Genomic DNA, 19,524 nt, shown 5'->3' with positions numbered 1-19,524 from the left:
GTGGAATGTTGTAGGCCTAAATAGTACCAAAGATAATGTATGCAATAAACTAAGGGTATGTACTTTGAATGATTCTTGCAAAGGGTGAAGTTTATTTAAATCATTATTTCGGACATACACCATTGCCAGTATTCACTGTATGTCACAGAGAAAACCTGAAGAGGACTGTTTTTGTTGTAATTGTCTCATCGTTGTCAGGCCACTGTGTTCGCCTGTGCTGTGATATCCATTAGGCACACTCGAGTGGCCTTGGAGTCATTAGCGGGCATCCATTAATTACGTGAGGGGTAGTTCAGCCAAATATCATAAAATATCGTTTAAAGTAATTGGGTTTTTTTTGGGGGGGGGGGGGGGGAGGTGTTTCCCATTGGAAATCTCAAGTCAAATTTTCAATTTAAAAATATACATTATTACTACGAATAATATATATTTTTTTATTTAATTTTTTTTTCGGGGTATTTAATTTTTCCCGTTTAAAAAAAAGATTTTTATGGCTACTGACCTTTCTATTATTTCGAGAATATATAAAAAAAAGTTTAGAGTTTCTAAAAGAAAAAAAACTAAGTGACTGAGCTCGAAGATATTGATTTTGTATCAAACAAGCAATCTCGGGTGCGGACAGCATTAGTGAATATTTTCTATGTCTGGGATTCCCCGAATTGAGACAAGTTGAGATTCCACTCGGGAAAATTCCCAGCAACGCCGGTTATTAAAAAAAAAATGATATGGTAATTCACACGAAATCTCACCAAGGGGGAGGGAGGGTCCCAAATTAAAAGAAAAAAAACACCTCACATAATTAATGGACGCCCCCTTAGGTACGCGCCGAGTGGCCTTGGAGAGCGGGCGGAATTGCTTGTCACGTGGTTTAGCACAAGACAAATTTCTGTTTCGTATGAATTTGCAGTTCTTGCGGACATTCGGTGGGTTTTTAAAACTATGAAGCATTAAATTAGGACGAACAAAACCTTTGTCGAAGTTGGTGAATGTAAACGTGGAAGCAGAATGAGCGAAACGCAGCTAAGCTGGACCCACAATGATCCGTCCCCCGTCCATTATTGCATGTAGGTATATGTATACTTGGATGCTGTTATGTTTTTAAAGAAATTTTGTCTTGTGAAGGTTTAACGGCTGGACGTTCATGCACGCTAAAGCACTTATGAATGATAACACAAACTCTAGAACTTTTATTTAAATATATATACATATTTTTCGAGTTACCGTGCATTAGTAATTACTTTCGTGTATCAGAACATTTTGGTTTCTTAAATAAAAGTTAAAACGTGTTTAAAGGCAAGATAAAAATCATAATACAAGAAGCAGCTTAACAAATGTACAAACAAAAAAAACTTTTAAAATAAAGACAATGCCTTTCAGACATTATTGATGTTATAATTGCATCCGCCAGTAGAAAGTAGGAATCTTGGCAAGGTTTTTGACGGACGGGTATCGGATGAGATGGATCATTGCGAGAACAGCTTTTAGAAATACGCCGGGCACAAGTCTCTCGCAGTCTACAAGGCCGTGTAGGGTAGTTACCACAACGCCGAAATACCACAACGCCGAACGTACAATAACGCCGAATGCCAAATTGACCGCAACGCCGACAGCTAGAAAACTTCTGTGTACCACAACGCCGAAATACAGTAACGCCGAAAAATGTACCACAACCTAACCTAACCTAGTCTAGCCTAACCTAACCTAACCTTTGTGGCAGTCCTGCAATGACATTTTTCGGCGTTAATGCATTTCGGCGTTCAGTTTTCTAGCTGTCGGCGTTGTAGTCAATTTGGCATTCGGCGTTATTGTACGTTCGGCGTTGTGGTATTTCGGCGTCGTGGTGCGTCCCCGGCCGTTCACATCCGCTCCCCCGGTAACTATTCCCAAGGGGCAAACCCGAAAGGAGTGAAGGATGGTTCTTTCACATGTCAAAGATTGGAATAAGTTCCAGTTATGGGCATGGGCTCCGAGAGCCCAGAAACGGATGGATACGCCGTTTCCAAACGCGGTATGGTTACTGACAGTCGAGCAGCTACGTCGAGAGATTGAGGAAACCCATCCCAACTTCGGCGCCACCGAACCAGCTGCTAGCCCGCCGTATACCACAGGTCACCAACAGTGCAAGTCCCCCACCTCGGTTTCAAGGAGAACCGACACGGATTCATACCTCTCACATCCCTGGGACCCCTCTGTCACCCAGTTGCTCGTGATCCAGTCGAGGACATCCGCCTCCACTAGCTGTGCAGGCCAGTAGCTCAACACTTCCACTCGTCAACGGAGCGGGGACTCCTCAGAGTGTGCTACGAGCACGGGAGCTACCACCGCCACCACGAGTCCATCTCCAACACTGATCCAGGGCCGTCTGAGGACACCTCAGCAGGGAATACCTTTCATCTAGTCTCGTGGCACCCTCCATATTCTGGCAGAGTTCTGTCTAGAGCTGTAGTAAACCGTATGTATTCGGTACTGAGTAACGGGTGCGTCATCTAGTAACGAGTAACGAAACGTTACACACGGATGGATTTCGTTACTCGCATTTTTCGTATGTTTTACGCATGCGCGCGCATATTCGATGAATTTACGTTACAAAGAACGATGTTTGTTTATTAAGTAAAGTATAATTTAGAAATTCGTCGTCCAAGTGTTTTACTGTTTATAAGAAAGTATTTTTTACAAATTAGAAATATGTATGTTTTTGTTTTTTATTATCGCGTAATTTCACGTTTTTTTATCTTATAAGAGATAATATAATAAAACCGCTCTAATGAGATTTAATTGTTTCTTGGTTAACAAAAACTGTTAATTATCAAATATTGTTAATTGTTTATATTCTATTTATTATTATTTACACGACGTCATACTGTACGCGTACGCAATACGACTCGATTGGTTCCTGCAACATAACATTGCATGTTATGCGGTATCAGAAGTAACGAGTAACGTAACGATACGATAGTAACGAGTACTAATTGTTATAGTAACGAATACATACGGGTACGCTTTTTTTCGTTACTTTTACACCTCTAGTGCTGTCCCGGGCAGCCGATGTGCGCCGAGTCGACCCCGGCAAGGCCAGGAATATCTTCGGTTACGCACCTCAGACGGAAATACTGAATGATGTCGGGGTTACCAACTGTAGGAGAAAACTGGGTGAGAAAATTCAAAACTTCGAGGTTTTGGATCCGCCAGTGACGCCTGGCAACACTGCGGGTCAGCGTCAGTCGACCTCCTGTGCGACACGTCTGCGCAGGAACAAGCCGTCTCCGCTGACAGGCGGCGCGCCTTTGACGTTCAACACGACAGAGAGCGGAGTTTACACGCCGCCACCTCCCTTCCCCGCGACCCGAAACTCCTTCACGACAGGCAGCTGCAGAGAGAAACAAGCCCAAGTTCGGTGCGATCACACGGAACATGCGCGTGCACAAACACACACATTCATCGACACTCATCGACAAACAATTTCATACGTCTGCTCTTACAATAACACTCCATATACATACATTCTCCATCATCAACACACAAATTCCGACACACATTGACCATAAAAAAAAAAAACACAATTTTTTTTTTCGAGGCGAACATTCGCCATCATCGATGCACGATTCGACACCATCATCGAAACACAAATTCGTCACACCATGAACATTCATCGACACACAATGCGACACACGTTGTTATTGGTAGAATCACTTTTAGACATTCATTAACACCTGCACACGCGCGCGCGCGTGGGAAAGCTAAGATTCATTCTAGTCCATTCCGTGGTCGCCTTCGTGCATGTTCGGTTAATTTTATCCTTTTCTCTCTCTCTCTCTCTCTCTCTCTCTCTCTCTCTCTGTTCATCTAAAATCAACACGTCGAGGATTTGAAGTTTTAATTCCATTAATAGTGTTTTCATTTATAAGTTGGTTAAACCATTGTTTATTCCGAAGGAAAGCCACATTTCTGAAGATTAAAAACAGAAATTCAAAAATCACGAGTAATCACAGTTTTTTTTTTAATTTAAATCCTTTAACGAAGGGGTCCGTAAACCACGGATCTCACCCACACCCACCCCTGGCTACGTCCGTGCCCAACAGCCAATCAACTTCCTGGGAGCTCCGCAGCTAATGGGCGCGACATTAGCCGGCACGACACCGCCGAGTGCTTTACGCCTGGCCCCCGAAGGGCCAGTAAAACCAGCCGTAAAAGGGTTCGTCGGATCGCGTTCCCCACGCCCCCCTCCTCCTCATCGCTGACCGCGAAAACACGACGCGACACGACACGACACGACACACGGAGAGAGGCGAGCCCTCAGGAACAAACCACCACCACCCCTCGCCGGGGTCCGTTATACGACCGCCCATTACCCGCCGAATGAGATCCGGGCGAAAGGCATCCGCGTGGTCGTAAAAGAGACGAACTGGTACTTGAACACTTTCAGTCACACTGTGTCAATTTCTAACATACATCTCATTTAATTTTTTTTGCGTGCGTGTGGGAATAATATTACGCTATAATCATGATATTAATGTATAATTATTTTACAATTAATAATTTTAAAATAAAATTTATTTATTTCGTAGCCACAAAGTATGATGTCCACTGAAATGCAGGTACACTTTAACCCTTTAATTCAAGTTTTTATAAACTCCATGTTTCATTGAGATATAAAACTGTCCACTGCAGTCTGAACGAACAGACGGTTGAGTTCTGTAATATTTTTTAATGCTTGTGTTCAACCTGTAAGCAGGAAAAAAACTTACAATTGTATTTCTAATACGAGTCATCGGAAACCTTACAAGTCATGCAATTTCACGTTTACATTAATTTATGGCCATCGTGACTAAGTCTTTAGTTTTTTTAATTTTTATTTTGCCGTTGAAAAAGTTGTACATAAAAAAAGTTATTCGCCCTCGGGCCCTAAGTTTCTTTCGCAGGTAATATGAAGTCCGAAGTCCGAAGGCTGTGTCCGAATTCAAGAGCGTAACTTGAAACAACGATTTGCACCAATCCGATCTCTGCTTGTAGACAGTAATATTCTCTTTTTAAAATAAAAAAATAGGATTTTGTTTAACAAAGAATATATAAATTTTCAAGCTTCAATTCTCTTCTTCAAGCCGGACTAACAATGATCCATCCATCCGTCAATCACGTGACACCTGCCGTCAATTCGAATATCCGAAAATTTCCATACGTCCGTCAAAAGTTTGCCAAGCTCTAACTTTCGACGACGGACGGATGAAATTATAGCATCAAATATGTTTGCAAGATATTGCCGATCAATTTGTACTATCTTAAAAGTTTTCAATTTGTTTGGTTGCATAGTTGCTTCCCTAACATGGGCCAGCTTACGCTTGCAAAATCGTGACTGCGAAACGGAGTTGACAAACGTACACGTAAAAACGAAGTTTTGTGGAAAACTTTCTGTATGTGTTGTTACGTACTGGGAAGCAGCGCCGCGGCGCGTGCCACACACCTGAGCGGGCCCTCCAGTGGTGGTTGGGCCCGGGGCGTCTCACACGGCCACTGACGTCATGCGATTAGCTTGGCTCGACCTCACACCCCCTCCTCCTGCCTCCACGTCATTCTTCCTCAGCGCTGTTATCTATCGCTGAGCGGCCTTGCGAATTCCGCGGGCCACCGCGCGGAGTGGCGTGAATACACACCGCCTTTCTGGACTTTTCGAGCGCCGGGATGACGCGACATGTCGCAGTCGCTCCCGTCCGTTCTGGAAAGACGATCCACTAGCACAACAGGGCGACGCCGCCCCTCCGCGGGAGTTCGGAGAGTTCCGCGAGCGAAGGGAAGTGCGACATCGGCGAAGAGGGCGAGAGACCCCCCCCCCCCCCCTCGAGAGTGGCGCGACGAGGAGCGACGGGACCGTGAGAGTGCGACTGAGTGGCGCGAGACTGTGTGTGTGGACAGGTGCGAGGTAAGGGGCGAACCACTGTCGAGCCTAGCTCCAGTGAGGAGTGCGAAGTGTGGAACTTGACAGGCGCTGAGTGACTTGAGGATAAACAAATTTAAAGTGCAAGTGATTGGCGATCAGAAGTTTTTAAGTACAATTATTATTTATTAGTAATTAATAAAACTTAATTGGGCTGTCCCTTACGAACCCAGTTCTCCCCACATTACGCTCGTAACAATATTATAAAGTTTTCTTCTTACTGCGTGCATGTACTGTAGGCCAGAATGTTGGGAAGTGCAGCCTACAACGCGTGAAGAGATGACTTGTGTCGCTTAAAAAAAAAACCGCACCAAAATCTCGGGCCTCCCTTGCGAATCCTACAGATTTGCTCTCCCGGCCGCAAGCGCGACGAAGGCCACGAGTGGTGACGCGTGCGCGGACATGACGCTGCACGCTTCCCGCTGTCGAGAGTCGCCGACTTCTCGTCGACGTCGGCGCGGAACCTGGGGCGCAACGAAGCAGAGCCACGGCCCGGGGTGGTTTGGGGAGGGAGGTAACTTCTGCCGGTCTCGCAGGACCTACTGCTTCCCTCCTTCCCCCTCCTCAGTCCCCTCAGCGACGAGACGGGCACGAGGGGGGGCCCCTCCTTTGTGCGTGGTCACTACCACGGAACGGGGTGTCGGCGGACGAAAAGTCGACCCTATTATGACTACTCGTATTTTGCACGTACGGCCGAAACCCCTCTTCACCTCCCCTCTCCCCAAAGAATATCTCCCTTCTCCGGGGTCCACGGAGCGGACGAAATAATGAACTGCCTCCGCCGGGAGAGAGCGAGAGAGAGAGAAAGAGAGAGAACCATGTAAAAGGTTTTTGATTAACTTGTACCCCGGACGCCCACGTCACAATGCGTTGTCCCCGAAACCACCACCCCCCACCCTCCCCTCTTCCCTACTCCCTTACACCGACGTCCTTTTAGAAGTGTCCCTCCGCGCGATAAATAACGCGGGCGACGAGAAGGAGAAAGAAGAAAGAAAGGAAAAAAAAAAAAGAGGAGGAGAGTGTATTTTACGGACGGTTATGGACGTCCCTTGTGCGCGATTAGGGCTGCGCTTTTTCGCGAAATTAGCTCCGCCATTCAGTCGTTTCCCGTCGCGCACCGCTCCGGGGCGCGCAGTAAACAGGGTAGGGGGGGGGGGGTCAAGAGGGATGAAGACACCGCGCGGTGGCGCCACCGGCTCTAAGGCGGACTGGCACCGCAGCCGGTCCTTGTGTGCGGGGTAGCTGCAGCCGTCCTGCTGGGGTACACGCAGGGGTGCACACATCCCCCCCAATGATGATGGCGCATTTACTCCCCTACCCATCACCTCTCCAAACAAACAGATACTTTGAACGTGATAGTGTCTAACCAGGTGGTTCGACACTCCCACACAGGACTTTTTTTTTTAAATTAGTTTATCTAAATCGCGTTTTAGCGCAAAATATAATAACACTAAAATACTAAGCGAAACATTGCACTTTAGGGGCGTATTTATAAAGTCAACTGATAAATTTTTTTTCCTAAGTGAATCTTTTTTGATTATTTATTGGGCAACACTCACGTCACGTCAAAAAACTCTAAATAATAATAATAATATAATAAGCGAGGACTCCATGAACCCATTATTATTATTTAGATTTTGTGTCTATTTTTGATGTGTAACATCTAACTCTTGCTTAATGCATTTGGTACGAGTAATTTCGTATATGAAACGGAAGTCGTTGCCATCTGTAGCGGAGGGAGCCAGGTAGTGGGACATGCTAATCAGAGAGATCCGGACTGGATAGCTACATCATATGTTGTTTATTAATGGGACATAGTTACTATCACCAGATTCATGGTCAACTACACATGACAGGCAAAGAGTATTGTCACCTTTGTGTCTGGTCGTCAAAGGGTATCGAGGTTTTGCTAATTCACATCCACGCAGTCCATATAAAATCTGGTGAGGTATGGTTCCATTTGCTTTTCCCAAAATGCCTCGTCTCTGTACTACAGCTCAAAAGGAAATGTCACCAAAAAAAAAGGGGGGGGGGAGGCAGCTAGGAGAATAAAGAAAACTAAGCTGGGGAACATGATCACAAATGCACAAGTGTAATAAATAAGTTATAAAATTTTAATTCAAAACCTTTTCTCATTTTCCACAGTGCCGTGTCAAGGGAGGAGGACTACGAGACCTTCCCATGGCGGGACTGGGTAGGTACATGAAGGTGGGTTTACGATTGAGAATTAAGAGTTTAAGAATTAGTCTTGTACTTAGGATATGACTATGTACACTAGTGGGGTGGTTTATGGTTGTCATGTAGGAGTTTTGACGGGTCATTTTGACAAAATGATACGTTCACTCAAGACTTAACAGAGATTGTTATAGTTCATATTTTTCCTTAATAATTATGGGAAGTACCAATCATAGAACAGTAGAATGTGTTGGTGCGAAATATTGTTTCCTCGGGGAAATAGATACGGTTATGAGGTAGTACACAAGGAGTAGGAAATAAGGAATTTAAGTCACGAAAAGATTGTTAGAAAAAAAATTGCAGGTTATAGGCTACAAAATAAAAGCCATGATCGAATTTTTTTTTAATTTTTTTTTCGTGGATAATTATCTTTGAATTCCAAATTAATTATATTTTTTTAGCCGTACAGCTATTATATGCTCGCCCGGAATATATAACCTTACATGAAATAGTATTTATATTAAAGCTAAATATTTGTGATTCTGTGTTGTGTACGAATTATGGCTTACGAGCTTAAAATACTAATTTTTGGTTCAATCGTAGTCAAATGTCCGATATTTCAAGAAGGAACACAACCAATTTCTCCATTAAAAAAGAAAAAAAGAAAACGAACAAATTATCAGTCGGCAACGATTCCTAACAAAAATGCAGACAATACCTACAAATTCAAAAATTCAGCTTATGTAGATAACATGGCTGCATTGTGACCCGTTTTCATTGGCTGGAATTTAACGACCACTAGGAAGTAGTGTACTCATCGGGGTGCAGGTTAGGTTTATAATTCGTAAACCCACCTCAATGGCAGTGTCACGATGTGGCGCGCGCGTGTGTGCGTGTGTGTGTGTGTGTGTGTGTGTGTGAGAGAGAGAGAGAGAGTTTTCTGGGTTTCTAGATTTTTCCTGCCTACAGGAACCTTGGTCAGTAATCAACATTAAGCTCATCATTAGCATGCAATTAAGATTCAACTGGACATAGCTGCGCACCAGGCAATCTTAATTTCTGTCTCTTGTTTTACACCCCCTACCTTTGGATGCAGTACACGTTTCCCCTTCTGCGGCAGAAGTTCCCACCCAACGACCTAGAGATATATAGACTGCTTATCACCCTGCTTTCAGCGCCAATTGCTGCTGTCGACGGCATACTGGGGAACTACAATCCGAGCGAGAGAGACAGAGAGCTGATTTTACAGAATGGTGGGCAAAACATGACTGTTAAAGCATTGGTTCTTATGGGAGAAAGATGCAAGTTGCTAGTAAATTCCCTACAATTGTAGGTTTTCCGCAATTTTACAGTTTTTGCGAGTAATACTTAAAGATGGAACGAGTGAAATATAATTTTAAATACAGTTTCATCGTAGGTCGATGTGTAAATACGACATTAAATGCGCTAGAAAATAGCTAACCCTTCTTCGACCCAACGTTTGTGACCAATATGTAGATCAGTTATTGAACCTATTATATATGTATTTCGTGTAGGTAATTTGATACAGTACATGGAATTTATCTCATCACTAAGTACTGTTAATTTAAAATAATCGACTGCAATGGAATAATGACCACTTTTAAATGATTTGTATGTGTTTGTTATTATTGTAGTCATATTCGTTCATTACGAGTTTTAGTTGTGTCACGTAATTTTACATAATGAACATAATTCATTCCGTAATATTACATAATGAACATAATTCATTCCGTAATATTACATAATTAATTTAGTACACTGCTACTTTTCTGCTGTCAACGTACGTCGTCTGCTAACAAAGCACTGTTTGCCCACCATTCTGTCAAATTCAATTGGAATCAAAGATGGCCTCCCACTAGCAGTCTATATATCTCTAGGTCGTTGTTCCCACCACATTCTTCAGCGCAGCCCTCCCCTACCAAGGTTTCCTGTAGCCCCGCCCCTTATTGGTTGATAATGTCCAAGGTTAGAGGAGGGGAGGTTGCCATGGCAGCAATTAATTAACACATGATGCACGCGCCCTTGTCCTGCATGGTTAAAAACTCGCATGGTAGAGTGTATAGGCTCCGGCCTGAGACACACTTAGGTCCTTCCCTAACCTGGACCCTCCCCTTACACACTTAGAATAATTTAGGCTAGGAAAAAAAATGGGAGGTAGCCTAAAGCGGGCGCGTATCTTTCTGCGGAGGCAGCGAAGTGATATCACGTGCTGTCCACCGCTTCGACTTAGCTCCCTTCCCGTCCCACCACTCAAGACGCGCGCACTTTCACAAATATATATTTATGTTCCCACAAAACTGACATACCATCATAGAGGCGATCCATGACTTGATGTAAGCTTTTGGACATACGCCATTGCTAAGCACATGTATGTCTGTAGAAGAAAACTAAAAAATACCCAAAAGACAAAAACACAAATTAAGCAAAAAATTGCTGTTGTCAACAGGATATAAACACCACATAATATTCCATAACAGGAATATGGTCAACAAACAAAGAAAAACAAAGAAAAAGGGACTAAGAGAATGAAAAAACCCACACAAATGACAGCACAAAAATATTGAACCCAAAAAAATTCAGCACAACAGTTGAAACGAGACAAAAACACGACAAAACGAAAAGACGAAACAAACACAATAGTTTTCGAAGGCGATCTCATGACACGCTTATTTATAGTTTCATATTTATGTGAACGACGAATTCAGCCACCTCATGGGAGTGCAGTGTTCGCTGTTGAACGAATTTTTTATAACATTAATGCAGGTTCAATACTAGTCTGCTGTGTAGTAAAATGCCCGGGACTAGGTGCTTGTAAAAAATCGTCGTGACAAAACAAAAACGTCATATATCACAGATTTCCTAAATAAATTGTTTTCAGAAGCCAACGGGCGCAACGCTGCAAACGAAAAGATAAAATTCAATCCTGATACTTCATATGTTTGTTTAGAATTTTATGTTCTAGGACTATGAAAAAGATATGTAGGCGGAACTAATATTTACACGAATTCGTACATTGTAGCAACAAATGAGTATCCTCAATAATAATGCCAATTCAATGTATGTTTAAACAGTTGTGCAGCACAAAAATATATATAATTTTTTTTTTAACTTGAATTCGATTTCCCAACATTTTTTTGTGGAAAATGAGAAAAGGTTTTGAATTAAAATTTTATAACTAATTATTTATTCCACTTGTGCATTTGTGATCATGTTCTCCAGCTTAGTTTTCTTTATTCTCCTAGCTGCCCACCCTTTTTTTGTGAGATTTCCTTTTGAGCTGTAGCTATACAGTCCGGATCTCTTGATTAGCATGGAGCGTGTGTGACGCGGATCGACTAGCTCAGGTAGTACGCAGTCCATATAAAATCTGATGAGGTATGGTTCCATTTGCTTTTCCCAAAATGCCTAGTCTCTGTGAATTAGCAAAACCTCGATACCCTTTGACGACCAGACACAAAGGTGACAATACTCTTTGCCTGTCATGTGTAGTTGACCATGAATCTGGTCATAGTAACTATGTTCATGAGTAACTTTCAAAATCTCCAACATCCCATCTTTGGCAGCTTGCCTTGGATGTATATTTGCAATTATCTGTAGGCATTTGAACGAACTTAACTAACAGTTTATACTCACACAGTTCAGTCCAGTAGTGTAATTTTTGTGCGGCTAGTAGTATTATACTTACAAAACCAATCTGCATGCAAACGTAAAAGAAAATCACTGAAACCCTATTTAGAATATATAAATTTTCGTCGTCAATACGAATTCCAATTATCCTTTTGTATACGTATGATCGCACATGCCAGGTTATCCTAAAAACCATATACCTATTGCCGTATACGACGTCAGTCGTAGATTGTACTTCTAACAAAGCTTACTAGCTACACCATAGCTAAAGATAAATATTTCTCAGTTGCCCAGCTAAAAATACTACAGACCAAAACTATAGGCCTACTGCGATAGAAAAACGGTGTCAATTGTAAGACAAAAACACCTAAAATTGTAAGATTAGATTAAATAAAATACTTGTTTTAAGTATGATTTTTTTGCTAATTGATCGAGCAATAAGTCACTTACAGACCCTCAACTGTAAATTACATCTACTTTCCCTATTCATATTTTAGTTTCTGCTACAGTACTGTAGAGCAGCAACGTTTTGGCGGGTCGATTTGCGGGGAAGCGTTAGTGAGAGGGGAAGCAGCAGCAGCGCGCGCAAATTATTATAATGTCCCTACTGATCATTCGCCTCAAACCAAAGTAAACTGGGGTTTCTCTCACAGCAGTATGTGAACAGGTTTTCCCTGGGTACTTCTGTACCTTTCACTAATTCATTCTGTTGTTGCTACATTTCATTAGGCCTCAATTCAGTCAGTAATTCTTTCTTTTTTTTCCCTTTCAGACACACTTGATGACATTAGTGTCAGTAGCTCCATACTTAGGACCAATTTTAGCTACAGCGATCAAGATTTAAAACTACACTTAAGAACCCCTAAGGGAAGATTAATCATGAATTGCATCTGATCAAAAAGTTACTCAGATTTCAGATAGATATATTCCTGGCAATTAACTTCTTACATGAAGTATAGCAGGCAGAAAAAGGTAAGCACAATTGCATCAGCTGATAATAGATAACAACACACTATAACCTTAAATTTCTGGAAGATAAAAATAGATATTTGTTTGTGGATGACCATTTTCATGTACTATATCTTCAATTGAATAAAGAATATGCAAAAGAAAAGTAAACTCTAAATATCACATTTATTGTATTTATCAATATTTTTGGTGTACTTATTTGCAATTATAGTAAATAAATATGTTGATACTAGTATTACTTCGTATTTTTGTTTGTCTTCTAATAGGGAAGATTAAGATGATGTTTTGGACAGGTGCCAATTTTGATTAGACTGTATATCATACAAAACCTCTAATGACATACAGTGTAACCAGCAATGGCATATGTCCAAAACACCTTAAATCATAAATCATATTATAAATTGGTTCACTGTTGTGTAGAGTTTAATATTTAATACTAAGATCTAACCGTTTATACTTGTTTATACATCTATCTTTATTCCCTTATTTTACTTCAATCAAACCCGTACTATTATAGACTTAGGGTGGTATAATAACACGTCCAGAAAAGGTAGCGAATAAGCACTGCCTTGTTGGGACACAACCGTAACCTAACTAGCGGGCCGTATTCCAGAACTGAATCTCAGTAAAGGAACAAAACAGTAACTGGTTTAATAAATGGTGCCCTGCGAGAAGCTAGAAACTGGTTCCAATGCATTCTAGTGGACATTTCGCAACCATCGATACAATTGTTCAGCAAAAATCCTAGAGATACATTGCACAAAAATGTAACCTCCTTTCCAATTTTCTTAAGTAATTTTTAATTTGTGATTGTTTATTGTTATACCTTTAAAGTTTACAAAATTTATTCCAGGATAGTTTCGCTACCATAAAGTTTAATTTGGCACACCGATACGTTTAGTACATCCCCCAATGTTCACGAAATTTAATACATACGAGTTAATGGCGTCAGACGCAGGCCCGCCATCTGGAAGAAATAAACAAAAAAATGAACTCTGCGCCATGCGCGGAATTTGGGCAACAGACCGGCAAGGGACAGGACACAAAAATCGGTTATAAGGGACTGGCCGTGACCTATCGTTAGGGGTATGCAAAATTCGCATTTGCGATAAAAGATTTTTACGCGAATTTTGACATTTTAAAGCGAATAATCACGAATTTGCAATAAAATCATTTTTAAGCGAATTTTAACAGTTTAAAACGAATAAACCCGATATCCACATTAAATGATACTATTTTTACGCGAATCTTAACGTTAGAAAACAAATAAACTCGATATCCATAACTATGTATTTGATTAAACTATGCTAAAAATACGTACTTCTGACGAAGCCGACCTCCGTAGCGTAGTCGGATGCACACCGGCTTACGGTGCGAGGGGTCCTGGGTTCGAGTCCCGGGTAAGGCATGGGTGTACCTTACATATTCTGATATTTGAAAACGAGTTGAAATTGAGATTCACACTGAAAATAATGACCCTTTGGCTGTTGGCGAAAAGCTGTAGGCCACAATAAATAAATAAATAAATAAATAAAAAAAAGTACTTCTGACGAAGTCCGTAACGTAGGCCTAACCTAGTGCAGAATTAGTAAATCAACACGGCCGCCATAATTAAACTAGAGCACGATGTGCTGCTTCCTCTCACACGCGAACATGTGACGATGTTTTTAGTATTTATGGTAAGAAAAATGGTGTAAACATGTATAGAGGCGAAATCGAATGTTTAGAATAACTTGAACGGTGTAAGCAAAGACGTGAGTAGCTATAGTTTGATACACTTGTACACAAAACATCAAATACGCAGTAACTACACACGTCATTACTACATACTTATCCGAAGTAATAAATATTTTTAACAAAAATGCGTACCTGTAGTGACTGCCAAACAACGGGCCGGAGAGTTTTCACAACACGATTTGTATGCAAGCGATGAAAAAAACATTTTCTGTCGTTTTTGTAATGTGTCTGTGACATGGGGCCGCAAAGACTCGTGTGCTTAGCATATTGGCAGTGAAAAACATAAGAAACAGGCAACAGAAAGTGTGAATAACTTAGTGAGCGTAGCCTACTTACTGTGTTGTTTTTAATTGATATTCATTTATTTTAAGTTAACTTTCATTTTAAATAGTGTTTGCTGTGTTGATTAAGTGTTGTAATAATTTTGAAGCAGTAAGGTCCCAGTTTGCCAATGGTTTGAAGTGAACAATTCAGTGAGTAAAGTAAGTATTTAAATAAGAATTGAGAAATGACTTCATACTTCTCCAAATACTGGACTTTCAATAATACCTCTTTAAATGTCATTTTTTTTAATATTAAGTAGTTAGTATTTGGTGTGTATTAAAGTGTTAAAACAATTTTCACGACACTTGAGATGTGAAATTGGTATTACTGTTATCCATTTTGGTAGTCAAAATAACCTCCCTTTCAGAGAAAAATAACACTGATTTTCCAGAAAAATAACCTCGAATTCTGTGAACAAATAAACACGAAAAGTGCTTACCCCTACCTATTGTGCACTGGGAATACAGTTAGGGTACAGTATAGCATATTTAACACCTAAACTCTTATTTTTGTGTCTTAGAATACCGGTCCTAGACCAGCAATCACTTCAATTTTTAAACTAGACATCTGGGATGCGAGAGAGCATAGCGGAGTGAACACAAGACTGCAGCACTTATGGCATATTGCGACCTGGTTGGAAACAATACAGAAAGATAACACAAGAACATTGCAACTATAAATTTTTAATTATTAATGAAAATGTCTTATTTTATTTTAAAGTCCATTGCTGGCTTTGAGGTGACTCGCCAACCTCCCACTGTAGGATGCTACACTTCGTTCACAGATCACGTTCTGCAAACTGTTTTCTTTTTGAACAGTAGTCTTCCCACAGATAGTTCAGAGTAAGACACCACCACAACGGGACGTTTGGTTGATACACACATACACCCTGCATCTTCCAGTCTGCTCCAACTTCCAGTAGGGATGTGCGAACCCTTGATTTTCAGTTCGGTACGAATCCGATTCAAATCCCTGGCAATATTTGAGATATGATCCCGATTCCGAATATTAAGCACAGAATAATTAAAAATAACTGATTAATTTAAAAATAATGTGTGTTCTCTTTTTTCTAACTGTAACTACTGGCAATTTATTACACTGAGAAAGAAATGTTTATAATTATGTAAACTTAATTAATAATAAACACTTTAAAATATGAAAACCAAAACATATTTGATTGAGAGTGAACATTGCGGCGTGAGTGCACCTTACTACCTTTGCAGGTAGGTGATATTTGATTCTCCAACTCAATCGTATTAAACTGCACACCACAGGGAAGTTTTATAAACGTTTCAGCAAACAAAACCAATTTTTCTCCATTAAATAGCCAAGACTTTTTTTCTTGTAGGTATGTAATTGTTTTTAGTTCATGGTTCGCTCTACGACAAAATTCGTAATTATAGTTTAAGCCCTCGAAATATCGAAATTCTTTTAATGTCACTGTGTTAATTATTTAATTTACATATATTTCTTTGGTAAATCATATTATAAATACTTACATAATAGTAGCATAATTTTATTTTTCACTGCTAGTATTTTTGAGTCGTATTAAATTATTTTATAACTTTTGTGAATATTCGTAATACTGTTCGAATCCATGTACGAACGATTTCGGGTTCGGGTAATTGTGGATTCAAACCGTACCCAAAAATATTGAGTACTCGCACATCCCTAACTTCCAGTTTTATCCTCACCTGCTCCTTCAGAAGACCAAGGAACCATGGAGCATTCATCGTTAATGAAAGTGTGCTGGGGATCTTTAAGGTTTCACAATGTTATTAGAAATGAACAGAAACAAGGTGTGATTCCGTCTGAATATAATCACGTCAAATTTATTAAAGGAAAATAAATAACAGATAGAAAACTCATTAACATACAATTTCAATTACTTAATTAATTAGCTCTCAGATATATTTAAAAAGAAATATGGGCTAGCCCTAAATTAAATTATAAAAAAAGGTTTCATTAAAAAAAATACATAAACCAATAAAATATACAAATATGTTTAAACTATCCCAGTATTCTCAAAGTCCAGAAATTATGTTTATATGATGAACTTCGTCTGATGGCGTAATTTAGGAAAGTTCAAAAAAAGGTTGAAAGATACAGTAGCACCGGAAGTCGGGGCTTAGTTTCCCGGAGATCACGCGGGAACATGATGCCAGGGCGCCTGTGTGCTGTTGAGGAAGGGAGATGAAAATGCCAATTCGGCGTCCGGCTCTCGGACCCTGTCTGCGAACAGTCCACATCAAAACTGATCAGAACTTGTACACGGACAGTATACGGGGCAGAAAATGCCCACAAAGGTTAAGGGGAGGTGGGGAAAGTCGCGGATCGTCACTCACCAGGAAGTCAGCTTCTATTTACTGATGCGTAGCCAGCCAGGAACTGGATCCCGCGAATACGCGGCTGGGCGCGGACGTTTTCTTCATTTCAAAAGAAATAATTTAAAATTAAAATAACTATTACTCTATATACTATGCAGACGGACTAAACTACTTGAAGAAGACTACAGGGATAGCATCCCTTATTTAAGCGACTACATCGCCGGTTGTGGTCGGATGGAAGTCTTTCAGAGTCTCGCCGATTCGCCGATAAACGCAAACGGTCCGTCTGCAGTCGCGACGCGAAGTGAAGTGTCTCGCAAAGAACCGCGTCTCGTAATTAAAAGTTAATGTTCAACCAAAAGTGGAGGAGGGAGTTGGGATGTCTGAACCGAAAGGTTCCGAAGTTCCCCGAGTGGGCATCATAAAAATACTCTGACTGATGTCTCGAAGTTGGTAGCACTGGCCGACTTTAGCACTACCTGTTGAGGGGTGTCTGAAATAAAACAGAATCGACTCGCCCAAGGCGTCTGCTTAAACCAGGGGTTAAAGGGCGCAGTCAGGAGCTGCATTCTGGCGGCCAAGATAATAAGTTACTGTTTCTGCCGATAGATGTCGTGGGGTGGTCCATCTTTGCACACACATTTTTATGCAAGTCGTCCTTGGAGACGGTCGCTGTCTGCTGGGGTTTATGACCGGTCATTGGTCTTAGGCGAATTCTTAGAACCGAGAGGGGAGGGGGGTGAACAAAAAGTGCAACGACGCTGGGAACGAGCGTCCATAACATGACTCTCAAGGAGTGAATCTAAGACGTTTGCGTGATGGTAAAGGCTATGGTCAGCTCGTCTCTGAGAAATGGTAACAACTCGTCCAGAGCTGTTGTGTGCAGTTTTAGTCATGAAGTGAAGTAATATTACAGAGCTGGGACGTGCCTGCAAGCAGGGGAAATGTTAAACGGGCTGCCAACGAAGTCTTAGATCTGCAAAAGATCCTATAGGTTTCTGAGAAAGGTGCTTCAGACTACTGGCACAAAGTTTAACTAAGGGGAGTACACCGGCCTGACAAAGAGTAAATCACCCAAAGTAACCAAATTATAAAGAAAAATAAAATTTCCAAAAATAATTTAAAATTATATAAAATTAGAAAAAAATGTGTCGAAATACCAAATTTCCGGCACAAAAGCCAGCTGTATTCGTTCAGGGGCTGAAAGATTCATTCACTCATTTCACAGGACACTTTGTTTGGATGATTCTTGCAATAGGGAAGATTGAATTAAATCATTGTTTTGGACATACGCCTTAATAGTGTGCACTGTATGTCATAGAGAAAACATGAGAACAGACAAAGGAAAATGATATCACTGCACAGACAAACACATTGGGCTGATGAAACTGTTGCAAAAAAAAAAAACAGTAAATTTAGACAAACAGCCACCTTGGAAAACACAGTGACAGAGGAATCCAACAATTATACTTATCAGATAATCTTGACAACACACTAACAATTAAATGATGCACATGCAAATAAAGCAATGAAATTAAACTGGTGTTCTGAACATCACTACAACAGCACAGACAAACACAGCAGGCTCTTCAAGACAAAACACTGGCAATGTTTCAGGTAAAAAAAAAAATCTGCTCCGTCATCAGGCACAAACAGACCGATTCCATCTATGGAATTCTCTGCATTGTTTATATATTTAACATCTTTCATTGTCTGTTCTTCTGGATTTCTCTATGACATACAGCTCATACTGGTAGGGATGTGCGAGTACCCGATATTTTCGGGTACAGTTCAAATCCACAATTACCCAAACCCGAATCGTTGTACGTACATTGATTCGAACAGTATTACGAATATTCACAAAAGTTATAAATTAATTTAATACTGCTCAAAAATACTAGTAGTGAAAAATAAAATTAGGCTACTATTACGTAAGTATTTATAATATGATGTATCAAAGAAAGAGATGTAAATTAAATAATTAACACAGTGACATTAAAAGAATTTCGAGATTTCGAGGGCTTAAACTATATTTACAAATTTCGTCGTATAGCAAACTATAAACTAAAAACAATTGCATACCTACAAGAAAAAAATCATCTTGGATATTTATTGGAGAAAAAATATTTATTGGAGAAAAAATGATTTTGTTTGCTGAAATGTTTATAAAACGAAGATTTCCCTGTGGCGTGCAGTTTATTACGATTTGGTTTTCATATTTCAAAGTGTTTATTATTAAGTTTACATAATTATAAACATTTCATCTCAGTGTGATAAATAATTGCCAGTAGTTACAGTTAGAAAAAAGAGATCACACATTATTTTTAAATTAATCAGTTATTTTTAATTATTCTGTGCTTAATATTCGGAATCGGATTCATATCTCAAATATTGCCAGGGATTCAAATTGAATTC

Source organism: Bacillus rossius, chromosome 15 (assembly GCF_032445375.1).
Source record: "Bacillus rossius redtenbacheri isolate Brsri chromosome 15, Brsri_v3, whole genome shotgun sequence".
NCBI classification, from domain to species: domain Eukaryota; kingdom Metazoa; phylum Arthropoda; class Insecta; order Phasmatodea; family Bacillidae; genus Bacillus; species Bacillus rossius.
This window is presented reverse-complemented; position numbering follows the sequence as displayed.